Here is a 19,871-nt window from a genome sequence, read left to right as displayed (position 1 = left end):
AATCATCATTTTAAATCATATAATATCATTTAACAAACATTATGATCCTTCGGGACGTTGCCAAGCGTTTACGTATTTTCCTAAGTGTAAAATTATTGTTTTTCCCCTAGACGTAAAAATTCTAGAATTTATCTTTTTCTCACTTTTAATGACATGAAATTATTCTAAATAATTATTTAAGCTTAAATATAATTTTTCATAATTTTATAAAGCTTAAAGTTAGGTTTTTCAATTAATTCTTTAATTAACGTTTCGTGAGGCGATTATATCCCGGATAATTCCAAAACTCATTATTTTGACCCAAAATTTTAAACATAATATTTTTATTATTTATTCTACCCTTGTGAGCCATGAACCCCACCCTTGGACCCATGGTTCTAATTTTAGTCTTATTAAATTCGAAATTCGACCCTTATAAGAACACACCGAGCCATCTCCCGATATACTCGAGCCACACACGAGCCACCTCGAGCCAAACCCGAGTCAACCCATCTAGGCACCCTCCTGACCAAGCCCATCCCATAGAACCTTGCCCTAAGTTGCTCACCCTAAGTTGCTCAAACTCGCATGGAACTGGACCCAACCTGCTCATGGCTTGAACTCACGCCTATAGACTTCTAGTGACACTAGGACACCTCCAGTCGAGCCACCACCAAGCCCACCTGACCCTAACATCCCTGGACCACGCTCGAGCCCAACCCCTACCAGCCCAAGCCTTGGAACCCAAGCAGCGAACCCCCTGAACCCAAGACAGCAACCTGCGCTCCTACATGGTGATCCCTCACGATTTCCACGTTTTGCTCGAGCCACAGTGCACCCACCTGCACCAACCCTTGGCCCGACCCCTGCACATCTCCCTTGGATCCTGACAGACCACCCTGGCTAGCCCCAGGCAATCCGCAATCCACCTTCTCCCGTAACACCAGCAGCAAGCATGCTTTGGGGGAGAGTCCCTCTTCATGTGGACTCTTCCCCAGCCCGAAGCTCGAGCCACCCTCGAGTCCCAACCTTCCTGACCCTCTCTGGAACACCCTGAGCCATAGCCTAGATGACCTATCCCAGCCCTCTCTCGAGCCTTCCACTGAAAACTCTCGGCCATCCTCAAACATGCATGGGAAAAGTCCTTTCATGCAAGGACTCTTCTCCAGCCCCTTAGCACGAGCCCTAGCCCTGCTAGGACCCTTCCTAGAACCTAACCACGTCCCTAGCCAAGACCCAACTAGCCCTGGCCGAGCCCCAGCCCCCATGCACATTATCCGACCACTTGCACCAAGAACAAACCATATAAAAACCAACAGTTGTCTCTTCTAACTTATCCCATGGTTCCAGCTTTGTTTCATCTTTAAATTTATCATGTTTTGATCATAATCAATCATATTTTATCATGTTTTGGCAGCGTGTCCGTTGGGTTCACAACGATTCTTTTAAAACAAGCGTAAAATCGTAAAAACGTTGAAAATACGTATTATACCGTAAATAATCGAACCCACGATTTTTTCATGCATAAACAATTAAAACATACATATTATGATTTGTATGATGTTTAAAAGAGTTTATGAACATGCATTTGCGTTTATAACGCTCGAATATACGATCTTCGGCGAGGGTGCGACGTTGGACGGCTGGACGACGAAGAACGCAAGCCTTTCTTTTCCTCCAAATTTTTGAAATTATTGTGTGTGTGTAAGGTGTGATTCACAGATGATTGGGTGGGTGAATTGTGAGGTTTAGTAAATTATTTTCCTCCAAATTTTTGAAATTATTGTGTGTGTGTAAAGTGTGATTCACGGCTGATTGGGTGGGTGAATTGTGAGGTTTAGTAAACTTATTTATAATTAATTAGCATATTAATGAGCTTTGATTTTGAGTTTGCAAGCTTAAGGGTAATTGGACCTACTTAATTTAATTAAGTTAGGCTCAATAACACTTATTTAATTAAATAATAAAAGTTTATAAAATAATATTTTTGATATTTTAAAACTCCTTGTTTACCCAAAATTGGCTTCCCGGGAAAAATCGTGCTCGACATGTAAAATAATTTCAAACTCCAACATTTTTAAGAAAATTAAATAATTTTTAATCATATAGAACCCTTGCCATTAGTTAAATAAAAATACATATTCTTATCTTGGTCGTACTCGGTCTCCTTTCCCCTTATCTATTATCGAATATTTGGGTAAAAATCCTTAATTTCATGTAATCATGTCATATTATCATTTAATCATGCAATCATACATTTAATCATATAATAAATATCATGCTAACATTTAAAATCAATTAAATAAAATAATTTTGCATGCATGCGGTTTACGTAGGTTAGTTTTCGGACGTTACAAGTGTCCTTAATGCAGTTTTATATGTTAATATGATTATTTTGTATGTTTATGGAATTTTATGATGACTGATAACATTACAAGATATGTTGCATGTTTGGTTTAAAAGAAAAATGTTATATGCATGTTTAATTTTTATAAGTGATGAAAATATGAAATGTTGAAGAAAGTGAAGTCATTGTGACTGATACGATGATACGATGATATGTTAATACGTAAGGCCAAGGCTCAGTTGACGGGTGAGAGTGTCGCTGATGACCCCGTCGCCCAGTACTGTGGTTACATGTAGATGGATCCATCGCTCCAATACGAATACAAAGTCACAATTAACGATCTGAATTCAACGAAAGGAAAATGGAATACGCATATGAATATGATGAATATGTGAGTATGTTGATATGAAAATGGTTATGTTTATGTTTATGCATCATTATGAAAATGTTATTTTACGTACAAGTATTTTTACTGTTGCATGTGATCTGTATATGTATTACTTGTTATCAAGAATATGGTTTGCTGAGTCTTTAGACTCACTAGGTGTGATTGATGCAGGTGAATATGATAATAATGATAATGGAGGTCTTGATGGTTGACCTGCCTGGACTGAAGGTGCACATAACCCGAGAACCAGCGCTAGTTTTTCGCAGTAGACTTATGATAATGAATTATGACTTTTAGGATTATGTTAAAGATAATTATGATTTTGATTATGATTTTGAGTGGTTTTTGAGAGGTTGTTAGTTTTAGCAATTTTGCTAAGTTAGGAGATGCAAATGATTGATGTTTTTATGATTTAAACTATGTTATTTCATTTTCAAATATTGATTGGTTGTTTTACTTTTAAAATAGTGCAAAATATTTTAAATATATATATTTATATAGATTATTTTCGGCCGAAACTAGAGGAGAGGAAAAAAATTTCTAGGTACTTTTTAAGTAAACGAGTAGTGAACGTTTCAGTTGGTATCAGAGCAATGTTCCTGTAAAGAGTTGTGCCACCATCAGTGCCGGTAAGCTCAGTCATCAAGCCTCAAATTTGTAAGTTTACATGATTTATATGATTTTTATGATGTTACATGCTTGATTACGTGAAATATATGTCTGTGTCGCATGTTTAATAGCTATACGAGAATATATGTTTTATATGCTTAAAATTGCTAAAATGAATTAGGATATGTTGCATGATTAGAAAACTTAGATTTAAATGCATGTTGGTTCCGTTAGAATTTGGAAAATGTTCAGATATAATGCCTCCTAGACGCGCACCTAGTACTGATAGGCAGACTGAGACTATCGAGAATCGTCATGTTAATGCACCCCCGCTTCCTAATGGGGATGTTGCTACTCGTGCATTGGAGGGTATGGCTCGTTTCTTCGAGAAGCACTTACAGCAGGCTCCTAGGCCACAACATTATATTTATGATCAGTTCCGGAGGCTACTGATTATAAATGACTCGAATGTGCCAAAATTTAGTCCATGATTATGAAAGTCATTGTTATCGATGTGCTAGCCATGCTGATACACCGAAGAAATTCGACGGCTCAAATTTCAAAAGGAAGCAACAGAAGATGTTAATCTATCTTACCGTATTGAATCTAGCAAGGTTTCTCGTCGAGGATGCTCCCAATCCAGCTGTGGTTGATGGAGACGTGTAAAGAGCTAGTGCTATTGATGCATGTCTCCACTCATATTTCGTGTGTAGAAAATGAATGGTTTGGCTGATTCGCTATAAAATGTGTATAGTGAAAAAAAGACGACTCGGGAATTGTGGGAGTCTCTGGATTTGATATACAAAACGAGGATGTCGAGGCCAAGAAATTTATTGTTAGTCGATTTTTAGACTACAAGATGGTTGACTCCAAATTGGTGATCAGTCAGGTTCAAGAAATCCAAGTGATTCTTCACGAGATTAACGCCGAAGGGATGACCTTGAACGAATCTTTCTAAGTGGTTGCTATTGTTGAGAAGCTACCACCAGCCTGGAAGAATTTCGAAATCTATTTGAAATACAAACGAATGGAGATGAATGTTGAAGAACTCATTGTTCGACTTTGTATTGAGGAAAACAACAAGAGTTCTGAAAAACGATTGTTTTCTCCAGTTGCTGTCAAGGGAAAAGTTGTCGAGCATGGTCAAAGCTCGAAAAAGAGAAATTTTCTCCTTCCAACAAAAAAGAAGAAGTGAACCACTTGATCTAATTCACGGTGATATATGTGATTTAAAAGGTATGCAAACATGTGGTGGAAATAAATACTTCATTACTTTTGTTGACGATAGCGTAAAGTTTTGTTATGTGTATCTTCTTAAAAGTAAGGATGAAGCAATTGAAAATTTTTTCCACTATAAAAGTGAAGTTGAAAACTAACTTAGCAAAAAAATTAAGGTGCTAAGAAGTGATCATGTAGGTGAATATGAATCACCAATTGCTGAGTTTTGTGCTCAACACGGTATAACACTTGAAAGAATTGCACATTATTCTCCCAGAAAAATGGCATTGCAGAGAGAAAGAATCTCATTTTGAAAGAAATGATGAATGCATTGTTATTATGTTTTGGTTTACCTCAGAACATGTGGGGGGGAAAGTTATTCAAACAGCAAATTACCTTTTAAATAAGGTGTCCCGAAAGAGACAAGATAAAAGTTCATACGAGTTATGGAAAGGTAGAAGTCATTCCTACCAATACTTGCGAGTGTGAGTGTATCTTGCAAAGGTAGTTGTACCCATTCCAAAGAAAGTAAAGATAGTACCAAAAACTGTTGATTGCATTCTCATTGGATATGCTCAAAACAGTAGCGCTTATCGTTTTTTTGTCATAAATCTCAAAACCCTAATATTCACAAGAATACGATAATGGAATCAAGAAATGCTTCGTTCTTTGAACACATGTTTCCATGCAAATCTAAGGAAGAAGCAAGTTCATACAAAAGATTATATGAAGCAATCGAAAGAGAACAAGATCTTGATCAAGATATTGAACCTAGACGTAGCAAAAGAGCTAGGACTGAGAAATCATTTGGTCCGGATTTCATCACTTTCATGATGTTAGTAAATCTTCCTCCGAGAATCAAACCACTAGGCTGTAAATGGGTTTTCAAAAGGAAAATCAAATCAGATGGAACCTTAGATAAGTATAAAGCCAGATTGGTAATCAAAAATGTTATCATCAATGTGAAGGACTTGATTACTTTGACACATATTCTCCTGTATCGAAAATAACCTCTATTCGTGTGATACTCGCAATTGCCGCCTTGCGAAATCTTGAAGTACACCAAATGGACATAAAGACAACTTTTCTAAATGGAAATTTAGAAGAGGAAATTTACATGGAATAACCTGAAGGATTTTATGCGAATGGGCAAGAAAATAAGGATTGTAAACTCGTGAAGTCTCTATATGGCTTAAAACAAGCACCAAAGCAATGTCACGGAAAATTTGATAAAGCCATGATAGAAAGTGGATTTAAATTCAATGAATGTGACAAATGTGTATACATAAAAAAAACATTGAAAATGGATATGTCATTTTATGTCTTTACGTAGATGACATACTTATCATTGGTAGCAATGATAAGATGATCAAATCCACTAAGAAGTTATTGAACTCAAGATTTGACATGAAAAATTTGGTCTTAGCCAATTTAATCCTTGTAATTAAAATTCGTAGAACATCAGAAGGGCTAGTTCTAAGTCAGTCACATTATGTTGACAAAATACTTGAGAAATTCAATAATGATGACTCTGCATTAACTAGAATCCCGATAGATACCAATCAGCATCTATCAAAGAATCGAGGCGAGAGTATGTCTCAATTAGAATACTCTCGAGTCATTGGAAGTCTGATGTACTTAATGAGTTGTACAAAACCAGACATAGCTTATGCAGTAAGCAAATTGAGTAGATTCAGGAGTAATCCAGGAGTTGAATACTGGAAAGCAATTATCAGATTGCTAAGATACTTAATGTATACTCGTGATCATGGGCTGCACTATACCAGGTACCCTGCTGTTATTGAAGGATACAATGATGCAAATTGAATATCTGATATGAAAGACTCAAAATCTACAATTGGATTTGTATTCACTTTAGGAGGTGCATCAATTGCGTGAAAATCTTCTAAACAAACTGTAATAGCCAGATCCGCGATGGAATCTGAGTTTATAGCTCTTGACAAGTGTGTTGCAGAGGCTGAATGGTTGCGTCACTTCTTAGAAGATGTTCCAGGATGGGAAAAATCAGTGCCGGCTATATGCTTACTTTGTGATTGCCAATCTGAGATTGGAAAGGCATAAAATAAAATTTATAATGGTAAGTTTAGGCATATACATCGTAGACACGATATCATTAGACAACTACTCTTAACTGGAGTTATCTTTGTTGACTATGTAAAGTCAAAGGATAATATAGCGGATTCACTAATCAAGTGATTAAACAGAGAGTTAGTTGAGAAAATGTCAAGGGGAATGGGACTCAAGCCTATAGAATAAATTGGTGTGAAGAAAAACCCAACCTACACTGACTGGAGATCCCAAGAACTAGGTTCAATGGGACAACCTAATCGCATTTGATTTGGTATATCAGTGTGGGGGTTATCCCTAGCTCATTCCTGTTATGAAATAGTGAATGTTGAGGATAAGCGTACGACTTTTATTGATTCTGATGAGAATAATATAGAATCACCTATGTGAGAGAGAAGTGGGGCCGCTTCGAAGGAATTGTAAGGCTCAATTCTAGATCCTCTCGCAGAACCAGGCGTGTGTTCATGGCCAAAATGAACACAATCATGAGAACTGAATAGTATCAGGAAGAGTCTTGTGTGAAGTATATCTTAATTTACATAAACGGCAGAACAGTTCAAGGACATCATGTCTACTGGTCAACTAGTAAAACAAATATATTTCATAAGGGAATATTCAAAGGGTAACACCTACTATCCTATGCAGGATTCAACTGTAGAACTTTGTCACTAAAATTTGTATCAATTTTCATTCATGTGGAAGATTGTTGGAAATTTGAATCAAATTTAGAGTTTGAATAAAAATTATGTCTCATGAATGTGGGAGTGTCTTTTGGCTCTCCACATTCTTAAATTGGTTGTGGCTCATTATTGTAGAAGTGTCTTTTGACTTTCCGCATTCTTGAGATAATTGAAGAGTTTTGGCTCTTCATATTCTTGAGTTAATGAGAAGATTAATTGAGTTAATTAATCTTGCATGACTCTTGGTGTGTATTTTGGGGCTTATAAATAGTGTGTTTATTTCCTCATTCCATATGCATAAAATTGGTTTTTACAAACACTCAAGATCTCTTTCAAGCATTCTCTTGCATTTTATATTGTTAACTTTCCATTTGGCCTCCGTTAAATTTCGGTGATAAAGTGAAGGTATGTTTTCGGTTCGCTGGTGTAGTTACTTCGTGCTAAGTTGCTGCAAGGTTTTGCCGTTGTATCCTGGGAAACAATTGTCCGTCGAGATCCTCGAAGCACCGTCGGAGGGGACAAATCTGTTTTAAGAAAATTGTACTTCGTACAGGACTCGGTTTGATTTAATGTTTTATTGTTATTATTTTATACACGATATTCATACTTTCAATACTATGCTCATTTTCGCATACTGTTTTTGATTGTCGACTACCGAGACCTCAACAAGGCCTGCCCAAAGGATGAATTCCCTCTGCCGAGCATAGATATACTTACTCATCGACAGTATTTCGAAAGTTTTTCATTTATTGATTACTATATTGAGTATATAATTAGATAAAGATGGCTCCTGAAGATGCCGCTCTATCTGTATCTTTACGAGATTACTTTCGTTCCATACTTCTATATTTTTGTTATTAGCAATTTGGCTAGAAAAGAAAACACCATGGACGTAGATTGAGATCTAGAACTTAATAAGACATGTCTATACAGAACAATGAACAAAAATCCATACGGAACAATGAACTACTGGAATTGACGGGCATAACATGATAATATTCAACTTCCAATAATTCCCATTAGAATCTAAAAATCTGAAGAAAAAAAATGTATGCGACTTTACCGAAAAGTGCTGATCAGCTAGTTGTTGGCTTGCTGTGACTTGAATCAAGGGCAGTGGCGAAGCCACAGTCCTTGCCACCCGGGCTACTCGGGTGGTCCTAAATTTTTTTAAAGTTTATATGTAAATTTTTGTATTATTTTGGATAAATTTTATATTAGTATGGATAGATCAATTTAAAATATTAAAAGATTTAATAGTTTAAAATTTTAGTTCGGTAGAATCGTATTCCTGGCTCCGTCACTGATCAAAGGGCAGGGAGGTCGTTGGCTTGCTTGCAACTCCAACCAGCGAAGGATAGATGGGACTCGAACGACTTCAACCAGCTAGAGAAAGATGGCTTCTAGTTCCACTGTCGACTTGAACCAAAGAGGGAAGAAATATTCCACGTTTGAGAATAGAGATGTTGTAATTGGGTCTTCACTAAACTTTGGGCCTCTCCAAATTCAAGACCAGACCCTTTTCATTTTTTTTTAGAAAACCGAGTTTTCGAGTTCGACATTTTCTACCCGAACCCTATAGTCGGGTTCGGACATTAGTAGAACCTGACTAATTACTCGAAAAAAATTCACCTGGTCGAGTCGAGACTCAAAAAAATCCCGATGCGGTTGTTACGTTGGTTTAAACGAACTAATCAGTATTTACAAATATATATTTAAAAAATAAAAGTAACCATTTTTAAAAAAATTATACATATATTCAAAATCGTGTAACGCTTGATTTTAAAATAGGCGAACATTAAAATTTTTGAAGACATCAAATTTTAAAGATCGATCACGTTTTGTTAATAATTTTTGTATAAAAAACCACCCACATTCAACGAATAAAACGAAACATTTTAAAATAATAAAAATAAAAAGTATCTAATAAAACCGAATAAAATTCACAAATTTGATCTATGTGTAGACACCCAAAATTGGTGCCTTTTTTAGACGCGTTAGCCCTTTGTGGTGTTTCATCCTGATTGGATGTCTTTAATTTGGGTCGGGCGGAGTCACACGGGAGAAATGTGATACGCATGATTGTCAACACGTGGCCTACTAATATACCTGGCTCCGTGTGGTGGCTGACAGAGTTTTTTTTTTTTTTTTTTTTATAAAACAAATTTAGGTTAGATGAGTATAAAAGATTTTTGTAGTTATTTAAGAAAGTCAAAATAGAAAATATAAATTTATAAATTATTCAAGAAATTCTAGCTGTTTGCAATGAAAGAAATTCGACGGTCTAAGGATAAAAGTCAATATATTAACGGCTGAAATGATGATATAAGAAGAGTGTTCAAAAAAATATTAATTATAATAAATGATTGACAATTCTAGTCAATTTTTGGTACAAATCATCATGTCTCTGTTGAGAAGATGTACAAATTGCAAAAACCGGCCGGAGACATAAATGGATTTTGGTTTGACAATAACAAATGTGGTTCTCGAAACATGTACTCAATCGTGTTTGAAAATGAATGACTAATATAAAATGATAGAATTTTTGTCAGTTCCATCACGATATATGAACATGATCAGTCAAAAGCTCAACCCAAATGAAAAATAAATTTTAATAATAAGGGCAAACATATGGGTTTAGATTATATTGAACAGGAAGTTATAAATTTCAAATTGGTCTCGCAGGAATGCAAGTCCAACCAGAAATTACTCTGTGAAAGAGAAATCTATTTGTTACCACAATTGTAAAATTGTTCAAAAGTGATATAGACTAAATGAGAAGGACATATGACCTAAAAAACATTATGTAAGAGAGAAAACACATCACAAAAACTTCACTTGGTTGTGCACAAGCTCGTACTCTTTTGTGTGCATGCACACGACTAGGCTTGTTAGGCTAATTCAAGTGTGGGTTACGAATGGATTAATCCGTTCAGGACCCAACTAGATTTGGATACCAAAAATTTATTTGATCGATTGTAGGATTCGAAGAAGAATATTATCAAAGAATCAATCTGGTTTTTGAACAGTGGAATTGCACCAGAAATATGATCGGTAAATATAGCGTCCGGTCTTCCATACAAATGATTTACATGTATTGTTACACTTATGGTTTTATTAAGTAAATCATGCGATTTGATATATTAATATAAGATATGTTTTTATGACTTAGTTTCCTTAAGTATTATGATATTGATGCTTTATGTCATTGTTTCAGTATGGATTGTGACATGAATAAGGATTTATGGGCATATAATATTTGAATGTACGCAATATTATAAAATCAATAAGGAACTTGACATTTATGTAACATGAAAGAAGAGTTTTGTAGCGTTGCATTGTCCGTATACATAAATATAGTATTTATATATCCTTCATGAATATATATGACGTTAGATATAATATTGACATGAATTACGTTTTAACTCAGATATAGTACGGTCCATGTAGAACTCGTAAATCAGTAGACGTATAAGCCATGCATAATTCTAGATTTTTAAATTTAATTGACTTCATTGCATGATTATTTTAAATGCATTTGTTTGAAGTTAATTATTTCATTATTTCAGTTCAGTAGATTGATTTTTAGCATTTCAGTATTTTCAGTGAGGCCGGACCGGAGTTGGAGTTTTGAGATAGAATTTAAGATTCGAGAAATATTTCCAGAAGTTAATTTAGCTAGCAACCAAGTTCATTTAAGTTAGAAAGGGAGGTTTGAGGATTTAATTTAATTATTTGAGGTGATTAAGAAATGAACTCATTTAAGTTATTAAATTAAGGGGTTAGCTCACTAAATTATTTAAAGGATTAGTAAGGCTTTCAAGGATTATTAGTTGACTAGATAATCAACATTCCCCTTTATTTTATTATGCATTTTTCGGCCACCCTTAGTGCTAGAAGATTCATTTTCCAACTCATCAACTTTGACCAATTCTTTGCATGTAATTAGTAGGATAATTCTAGGATTTTTGGGAGCACAATTTAATTAATTAATGGACATATCCTAGACTAGAAAATAAGCAAAATTTCGGCCACTACCTCCTAGAAGCATCCACCAACTCATTTGATATCAATTCAAAATTTAAAATTCAAATGGGAGTGGACTTGGTCTTGATTCTTCCTTATATTGTGCACCCTTCTCCTCACCCCTCATAACCATTTTTCCCCCCTCTCCTTTTCGAAAATTCAGAGTGAATCCACACTCATTTTCAGTAGAAAAATCGTGAGGTACCTAGCCAAAAAGAAGAGAGAAAAATCGAGAGCAAGGTAAGGTAGAAAAGAGAAGCGCTCCACCTCCTCCGGGCCGCGTCGTCGTTGTTTCGTTCGTTTTCTTTCAAAACGAAACCAGGCATGTCTAGATTTCTTTCAAACCTCAATCAAGTCATATTATCATTTATTTTTCAGTACATGATCATGTTTATTCAAGTAAAAATCGAGATCCAAGTCAAAACATTTTGAAACCACACATGCAGAATTTTCGAATTCCTTGGCAAGCTTCACGGTTTCCTTTGTTTTGTGAGTTTCAGGTATTGGATCGACTCCAGGCTCTCAAGGCGGCTTATATACATGTAGTAGCATGCATTAGGACCATGTTGGTCCATTCAAACCAGCCCCATACTTGCTGGAAATTCAGAATGACAGCAAGTTCCCATAGGTGCAGAAATGTTGTTCGAAAAATTCAGTTTGTTGTCATGGAGGAAGGATCTGATCTTGGCTGCCCCAAGGGCCTATAGCCATGGTTGGATCACTTCCCTAGCATGTCTAAGACGTGACTAAGTTGCCCTTTTGGTGGCTTGGTCCATGGTTCATCGGTTTTTAATAAAAACATCACAACAGCCCCTATACCCCTTCGGCTTCTTCATTTGTTCAGCTTTTGGTTCGTTCTTTTGTTGCTTGGTATGGATCTTGGTTGGCCTATGGCCCTTAGCCACGGTTCATATCATGCTCCTAGATGTCTAGATCGTGCCATGGTCAATCAAATGGCCACTAGAACGACGCAAGACATCGATCATAGCATAAACACTACACACGCATGCAGGTTGCTCTCGGTTGGACCCTTCGGTTAAGATTAGGTGTGATGCGGATTGTGGCTGGCCTATGGCCCTTAGCCATGGTTCAAATCATTCCTTGGGATGTTGGTAAGAGTCTCTGGTCGGTGGTTCACTTCCTTAATGGCCGATAGCCTCGAAACCAACGCAAGTCTTGTAGTTGCGCAGTTGCTGGAAAATTACAGCAAGTTGCTGTGTTGTTTAGAAGGCTCGTTCGAGTTCTTGGTTGGCTTTTAGCCCATGGCCTTGGACTGGACAGTGCCTCATTGAGTTAGGAAGGTCATGTTTTCAACCGTTTGTCATTCGGATCATTTTCGAGGTCGTACGAGAATTTACGGTGCAATGTGCCAAATTGACTCTCGAAAGAGCGTTTCGTGTTTTGGCCTCCATTCCACCTAGATTTCGACCCTATCATTTTAGGAACATTATTTTATGATTTTTCAGCGTATTTTAATCATGACTATACGTCGGTTCAGTGTCGGTTCAGGTTGGCTCGGAGTCATGATTAAATGTGAAGTCATTAGGCGTCATAGTCGCATCTTTTGAACGTAAATTGCATAGTTGGTCATGTTTAAGCTATTGCATATTTTTCATGGCACAGTTAGGTTGCAGTGAGCCTGGGAACGATCCAATCCAATCCAGTTGGTAAAATTACGGGACATTTTCATTACGCCAGTTAATTATTTTACGTGCATTAAATAGAAAATGATTATTTTTGAGATTTATGCGATATGGCTTGTGGTTCATTCACTATGTGGGAGTGTTATTTATACGGTCGCCAGTGACCGATCAGTTCAGTATGGTACCACCCGGTCGCCAGTGACCGGCCAGCTCAGTTCAGTTTCAGCCTCCCCGGTAGCCAGTTACCGATCAGTTCAGCTTAGTGCAGTGGCCACAGGCGTAAAACATAATCTCAACAGAAAATTTTACCAGATATTTCAGTACAGGCTCCAAGGAGCAAATATTTTTACAGTGATTTCCAGTTCAATTATGCACGTATTATAATTGCTCAGTACAGATTATTTTCAGTATGCCTCAGGACAGGATATGTTAACTCATGCATATTTTAAATTCAGATTTTTACTCGTTAGATGCGATTTATGCATGCTGAGTCTTTAGGCTCACTAGACTTGATTGTTGTAGGTACTGATGAGGCCAGGGCCGAGGGCGGGGACCAGTGAGCCAGCTTGGGTCGGCAGTAGTGGCACCCGAAGACCTCAGTGCAGCAGTTGTTATATTATTCCGCAAACAATTTTTATCGGTTGTTGGATATTTTTAAATTGTGATTTTTGGCAAACTTTATTTTCTTCCGCTGCTATTATTTTAAACATTGAACTTGATTCCCCAGTGATTTTATGAATGAGGCCATTAAAGTTCTTTTAAAAAGAAAATTTTTAATTTTCCGCAAATTTTGAAGAAAGGAGTTTTAGGCCCTTTACAGTTGGTATCAGAGCGGTGGTTCTGTATAGGGTTTCACTACTACTGACCGCGAGAAGCTCACGAAGCCACGCCTTTGGTCTGTAAGGTTTTTCAGTTCAGCATTTTGTTCAGTATTTTAGTTAAAGCATGAATTAGTTTGTCAGCATGCTTCCAGATTTTCAGTATTTCAGAGTTCATTTAAAATAAAGTATGGAATTATGCATGTTAGTTACTTATGGGTTATGTTGGAACAGTATGCCCCCTAGACGAATTTTAGAGCGCAACAGAGAGGTGGAGCCTCGCCGAGAAGACAGGGAGGAGCGTAGACCAGAGGGAGACCTACCACCTCCTCCACCGCCCCCACCGGACATGAGTGCCCAGATGTTAGCTGGGATGGCACAGTTCTTCGCACAGTTTGCGGGGGGCAATGCCGCAGCCGTAGCCGCAGCCGCAGCCAGGCCGACAGGGCCCGAGGCAGTGTACGAGCGATTCAAGAAGATGCGCCCGAAGGAATTCTCTGGGGCATCTGACCCCATGGTTGCCGAGGGATGGATCAAATCCCTCGAGGTTATCTTCGATTTTATGGAGCTGGGGGACGCAGACCGAGTCCGATGTGCCACCTACCTGTTCACTGGAGACGCCCGCTTATGGTGGGAAGGAGCTTCGGTAGCCCTGACATTGGCTACACTTTCTTGGACCCGCTTTACGGAAGTTTTCTACTCCAAGTATTTTGCTGAGGAGGTTCGCACCAGGCTGACCACCGAGTTCATGAGCCTGAGGCAGGGGGATATGTCGGTTACGGAGTTTATCCGTAAGTTCGAGAGGGGCTGTCACTTTGTGCCCCTGATAGCGAATGATGCCAGAGCCAAGCTGATGCGCTTCCTGGTGGGCTTACGGCCGATCTTGCGCCGGGATGTTAGGGTATCTGACCCTGCTACTTATGAGATTGCCGTCTCCAAGGCCTTAGCCGCAGAGCAGGATCTGCGGGATATCGAGAGGGATCGCCAGGGCAAGCGCCCAGTCCAGGCACCGCACCGCCCTCCTCCTCATCAGCATCAGCAGCAGAATAAGAGGCCTTTTCATGGACCGCCCAGGAACCGAGGCCAGCAGCAGCAGCAGCAGCAGCGGGGACGCCCAGCTCCGAGGACTCAGGAGCACCCAGTTTGTCCCAGGTGCTCACGTCGCCATCCTGGAGCATGTATGGCTGGCTCAGGAAAGTGTTTTAAGTGTGGCAGTCCAGACCACATGTTGCTGCAGTGCCCTCAGAGGAATCTGCCTACCCAAGGCAGAGTTTTTGCTCTCCATGCCGCGGAAAACAACCCGGAGACTATGTTGTTGACAGGTACCTTTAAACTTTAAGTTATTCTTCGAATTTCAGCATTTTGGGAATCGGTATTTAGATTTTTGAACTTAGAACTGTTATAGGATTGCATGCTCTACTCAGATTTATTTCAGAGGAAATTAAGCTAGAGGAACCTTGACCTTTGCATGTCTATAAGTTTAGATCTTGTAGTGGGATTCAACTTAGAACTCCGCTCTTTCAGGGAGAATTTTTATATATGGTTCCGCTACCAAGGCCTTGATAGATTCAGGGGCCACTCACTCATTTATTTCGGAGGTCTTTGCAAACTTTCTCAAGATCCAGACCATTGGGCTAGATACAGCCTTTTCAGTAGTGTTGCCGTCAGGCGAGGAGATGGCAGCCACCAATATTATCCGAGATATAGACCTTGAGTTGCACGGTAATCTTGTTTATGCGGATCTGATTGTGCTACCGATGCCGGAATTTGACATCATCCTAGGGATGGACTGGCTATTGAGGAACAGAGTGTTGATAGACTTCCAGCGGAGATCCGTTCTTGTCCGACCGCCTGGAATGGAGCAGTTCTTATTTGAGCCGGACAGGTACTTTTCTTTACCGCGCATTATTCCTTATGTTCAGGCTAGGAAGCTCATGCATAGAGGGTGTCGGGCATTTCTAGCGATCTTTTTATCTGTCCCCGAGGAACCCAGCCAGTCAGCCTCAGATGTTCCGATAGTTAGAGATTTCTTAGACGTTTTTCCCGAAGACGTCTCTGGTATGCCACCAGAGAGAGGGGTGGAGTTTTCCATTGAGCTTGTGCCAGGTACGGCTCCGATATCCAAAGCGCCATACCGTCTAGCACCGACAGAGATGGCAGAGCTTAAGAAGCAGATTCAGGAACTTCTCGACAAGGAGTTCATTCGCCCGAGCTTTTCTCCATGGGGCGCGCCAGTTTTATTCGTGAAAAAGAAGGATGGCACGATGAGGCTTTGCATTGACTACAGGGAGTTGAACAGGGTTACAGTGAAGAATAAGTACCCACTGCCGAGGATTGAGGATCTGTTTGACCAGTTGCAGGGAGCTTCGATTTTCTCCAAGATAGATCTGCGTTCCGGTTATCACCAGTTGAGGGTGAGAGATGCTGATGTTTTGAAGACAGCTTTCAGGACTCGTTATGGTCACTACGAGTTCCTTGTGATGCCGTTCGGTCTGACGAATGCGCCAGCGATCTTCATGGATCTCATGAATCGCGTATTTCAGCCGTACCTCGACCAGTTTGTGATAGTGTTCATAGATGACATTCTCGTCTACTCCAAGAATCGGGAGGAGCACAGCAGGCATCTGACCACAGTGTTGCAGACATTGCAGAAACATAAATTATTCGCAAAGTTCAGTAAGTGCAAATTCTGGTTAGAGAAGGTGGCGTTCTTGGGCCACATTGTTTCTAGCAGTGGCATTGAGGTAGACCCGGCGAAAGTTGCAGCAGTCAGAGATTGGGTTGTGCCTCAGAATGCATCAGAGATCCGCAGTTTTCTTGGGCTAGCAGGATATTACAGGAAGTTCATTCAGGGATTCTCATCCATTGCCGTTCCACTCACAGCACTGACCAAGAAAAATGTGAAGTTTGTGTGGAGCGAGGAGTGTCAGAAGAGCTTCGATACTTTGAAGCAAGCTCTTATCTCAGCACCTGTTTTGGCTGTACCGTCAGGATCTGGTGAGTTTGTCCTTTATACCGATGCTTCGAAGCTTGGTTTAGGTGCAGTTTTGATGCAGCATGGGAGAGTGATAGCGTATGCTTCTCGACAGCTGAAAATCCACGAGAAGAATTACCCTACCCATGATCTGGAGTTAGCGGCCGTAGTTTTTGCTTTGAAGATTTGGAGGCACTATCTGTATGAAGAGAAGTGTCAGATCTTTACCGACCACAAAAGCCTCAAGTATTTCTTTACGCAGAAGGAGCTGAACATGCGTCAGAGGCGTTGGTTGGAGCTTGTGAAAGACTACGATTGTGACATTAGCTACCACCCGGGTAAAGCTAATGTAGTTGCGGATGCTTTGAGCAGGAAAGTCGCAGTGATGGCTCATTTGACGATGCAGAAACCTCTTCAGATTGAGATGCAGAGGTTTGATCTTGAGACTTATCCTCGAGGTAGAGTTCCTCGTTTATCTACCTTGACTATCCAGTCCTCTCTTATTGACCGTATTCGCAGCGGTCAGGCAGCAGATGAGCAGTTGGCACAGTGGAAGAAGAGAGATGAAGCCAAGGGCAGTGTTTTGTATACAGTCAGCGACGGTATTGTGAGATACCGAGATAGGATATGGGTTCCCAGCAGTGATTCTATCCGAGCAGACATCTTATCAGAGGCCCATACGTCCCCGTACTCCATTCACCCTGGGAGTACGAAGATGTACAAAGATCTGCAGCTATTGTATTGGTGGCCAGGGATGAAGAAGGACATCAGGCGTTTTGTATCCGAGTGCCTGACTTGCCAGTTAGTGAAGGCCGAGCATCAGAGACCAGCAGGTTTGCTCAAGCCTCTTCCTATTCCCGAGTGGAAGTGGGAGAACATTACCATGGACTTTGTGACCGAATTGCCGAGGTCAGCCAGAGGATCGAATGCTATCTGGGTGATTGTAGATCGTCTTACCAAATCAGCGCACTTCTTGCCTATTAAGACGACTTTCACCATGGTTCAGTATGCAGAGCTGTATATCCGAGAGATAGTCCGACTCCATGGTATTCCAGTTTCTATCGTATCCGACAGAGATCCCAGATTCACTTCCTCGTTTTGGAAGAGTTTGCATTCGACTATGGGTACGAAGTTGCTGTTTAGCACAGCTTTCCATCCGCAGACAGATGGACAGTCGGAGCGAGTTATTCAGATCTTAGAGGATCTTCTCCGTGCTTGCGTCATTGATTTCTCTGGGAGTTGGGAGTCGAACTTACCATTGGTAGAGTTCACCTATAACAACAGTTTCCAGTCGTCTATAGGTATGGCTCCGTATGAAGCGCTGTATGGCCGCAAGTGTAGATCTCCTGTTCATTGGGATGAAGTAGGAGAGAGAGCAGAGTTGGGTCCAGAGATTGTTCAGCAGGCAGCAGATGTAGTAGTCAAGATCCGTGATAGGATGAGGACTGCTCAGAGCCGACAGAAGAGTTATGCCGATCAGCGGAGGAGAGAGTTAGAGTTTGCAGTGGGCGATCATGTCTTCGTGAAAGTGGCACCTATGAAGGGTGTCATGAGATTTGGCAAGAAAGGGAAGCTCAGTCCGAGATTCATTGGACCGTTTGAGATCCTTGACAGAGTTGGGACGCTTGCTTATCGTGTGGCTCTTCTGCCGAATCTGGCCGGAGTACACAATGTCTTTCACGTCTCCATGCTGAGGAAGTATATGGCAAATCCTTCGCATGTGCTGAATTTCGAGCCGTTGCAGCTTACTCCGAACTTATCTTATGAGGAGAGACCCGTGCAGATCCTAGACAGACAGGAGAAGAAACTTCGGAACAAGTTGGTTAAGAGAGTCAAAGTCAAATGGCTCAACCATTCAGAGGAGGAAGCTACGTGGGAGTCTGAGCCGGAGATGAGAAGTCGATACCCTGAGTTATTCGGTGAGTTTTAATTTCGAGGACGAAATTTATTTAAGGGGGGGAGGATTGTAGAACCCGTAAATCAGTAGACGTATAAGCCATGCATAATTCTAGATTTTTAAATTTAATTGACTTCATTGCATGATTATTTTAAATGCATTTGTTTGAAGTTAATTATTTCATTATTTCAGTTCAGTAGATTGATTTTTAGCATTTCAGTATTTTCAGTGAGGCCGGACCGGAGTTGGAGTTTTGAGATAGAATTTAAGATTCGAGAAATATTTCCAGAAGTTAATTTAGCTAGCAACCAAGTTCATTTAAGTTAGAAAGGGAGGTTTGAGGATTTAATTTAATTATTTGAGGTGATTAAGAAATGAACTCATTTAAGTTATTAAATTAAGGGGTTAGCTCACTAAATTATTTAAAGGATTAGTAAGGCTTTCAAGGATTATTAGTTGACTAGATAATCAACATTCCCCTTTATTTTATTATGCATTTTTCGGCCACCCTTAGTGCTAGAAGATTCATTTTCCAACTCATCAACTTTGACCAATTCTTTGCATGTAATTAGTAGGATAATTCTAGGATTTTTGGGAGCACAATTTAATTAATTAATGGACATATCCTAGACTAGAAAATAAGCAAAATTTCGGCCACTACCTCCTAGAAGCATCCACCAACTCATTTGATATCAATTCAAAATTTAAAATTCAAAGGGGAGTGGACTTGGTCTTGATTCTTCCTTATATTGTGCACCCTTCTCCTCACCCCTCATAACCATTTTTCCCCCCTCTCCTTTTCGAAAATTCAGAGTGAATCCACACTCATTTTCAGTAGAAAAATCGTGAGGTACCTAGCCAAAAAGAAGAGAGAAAAATCGAGAGCAAGGTAAGGTAGAAAAGAGAAGCGCTCCACCTCCTCCGGGCCGCGTCGTCGTTGTTTCGTTCGTTTTCTTTCAAAACGAAACCAGGCATGTCTAGATTTCTTTCAAACCTCAATCAAGTCATATTATCATTTATTTTTCAGTACATGATCATGTTTATTCAAGTAAAAATCGAGATCCAAGTCAAAACATTTTGAAACCACACATGCAGAATTTTCGAATTCCTTGGCAAGCTTCACGGTTTCCTTTGTTTTGTGAGTTTCAGGTATTGGATCGACTCCAGGCTCTCAAGGCGGCTTATATACATGTAGTAGCATGCA

This window comes from Primulina tabacum, chromosome 8, assembly GCF_025594145.1.
Source record: "Primulina tabacum isolate GXHZ01 chromosome 8, ASM2559414v2, whole genome shotgun sequence".
Taxonomy (NCBI): domain Eukaryota; kingdom Viridiplantae; phylum Streptophyta; class Magnoliopsida; order Lamiales; family Gesneriaceae; genus Primulina; species Primulina tabacum.
The sequence above is the reverse complement of the archived record's forward strand: the minus strand, read 5'-3'. Positions refer to the sequence as shown.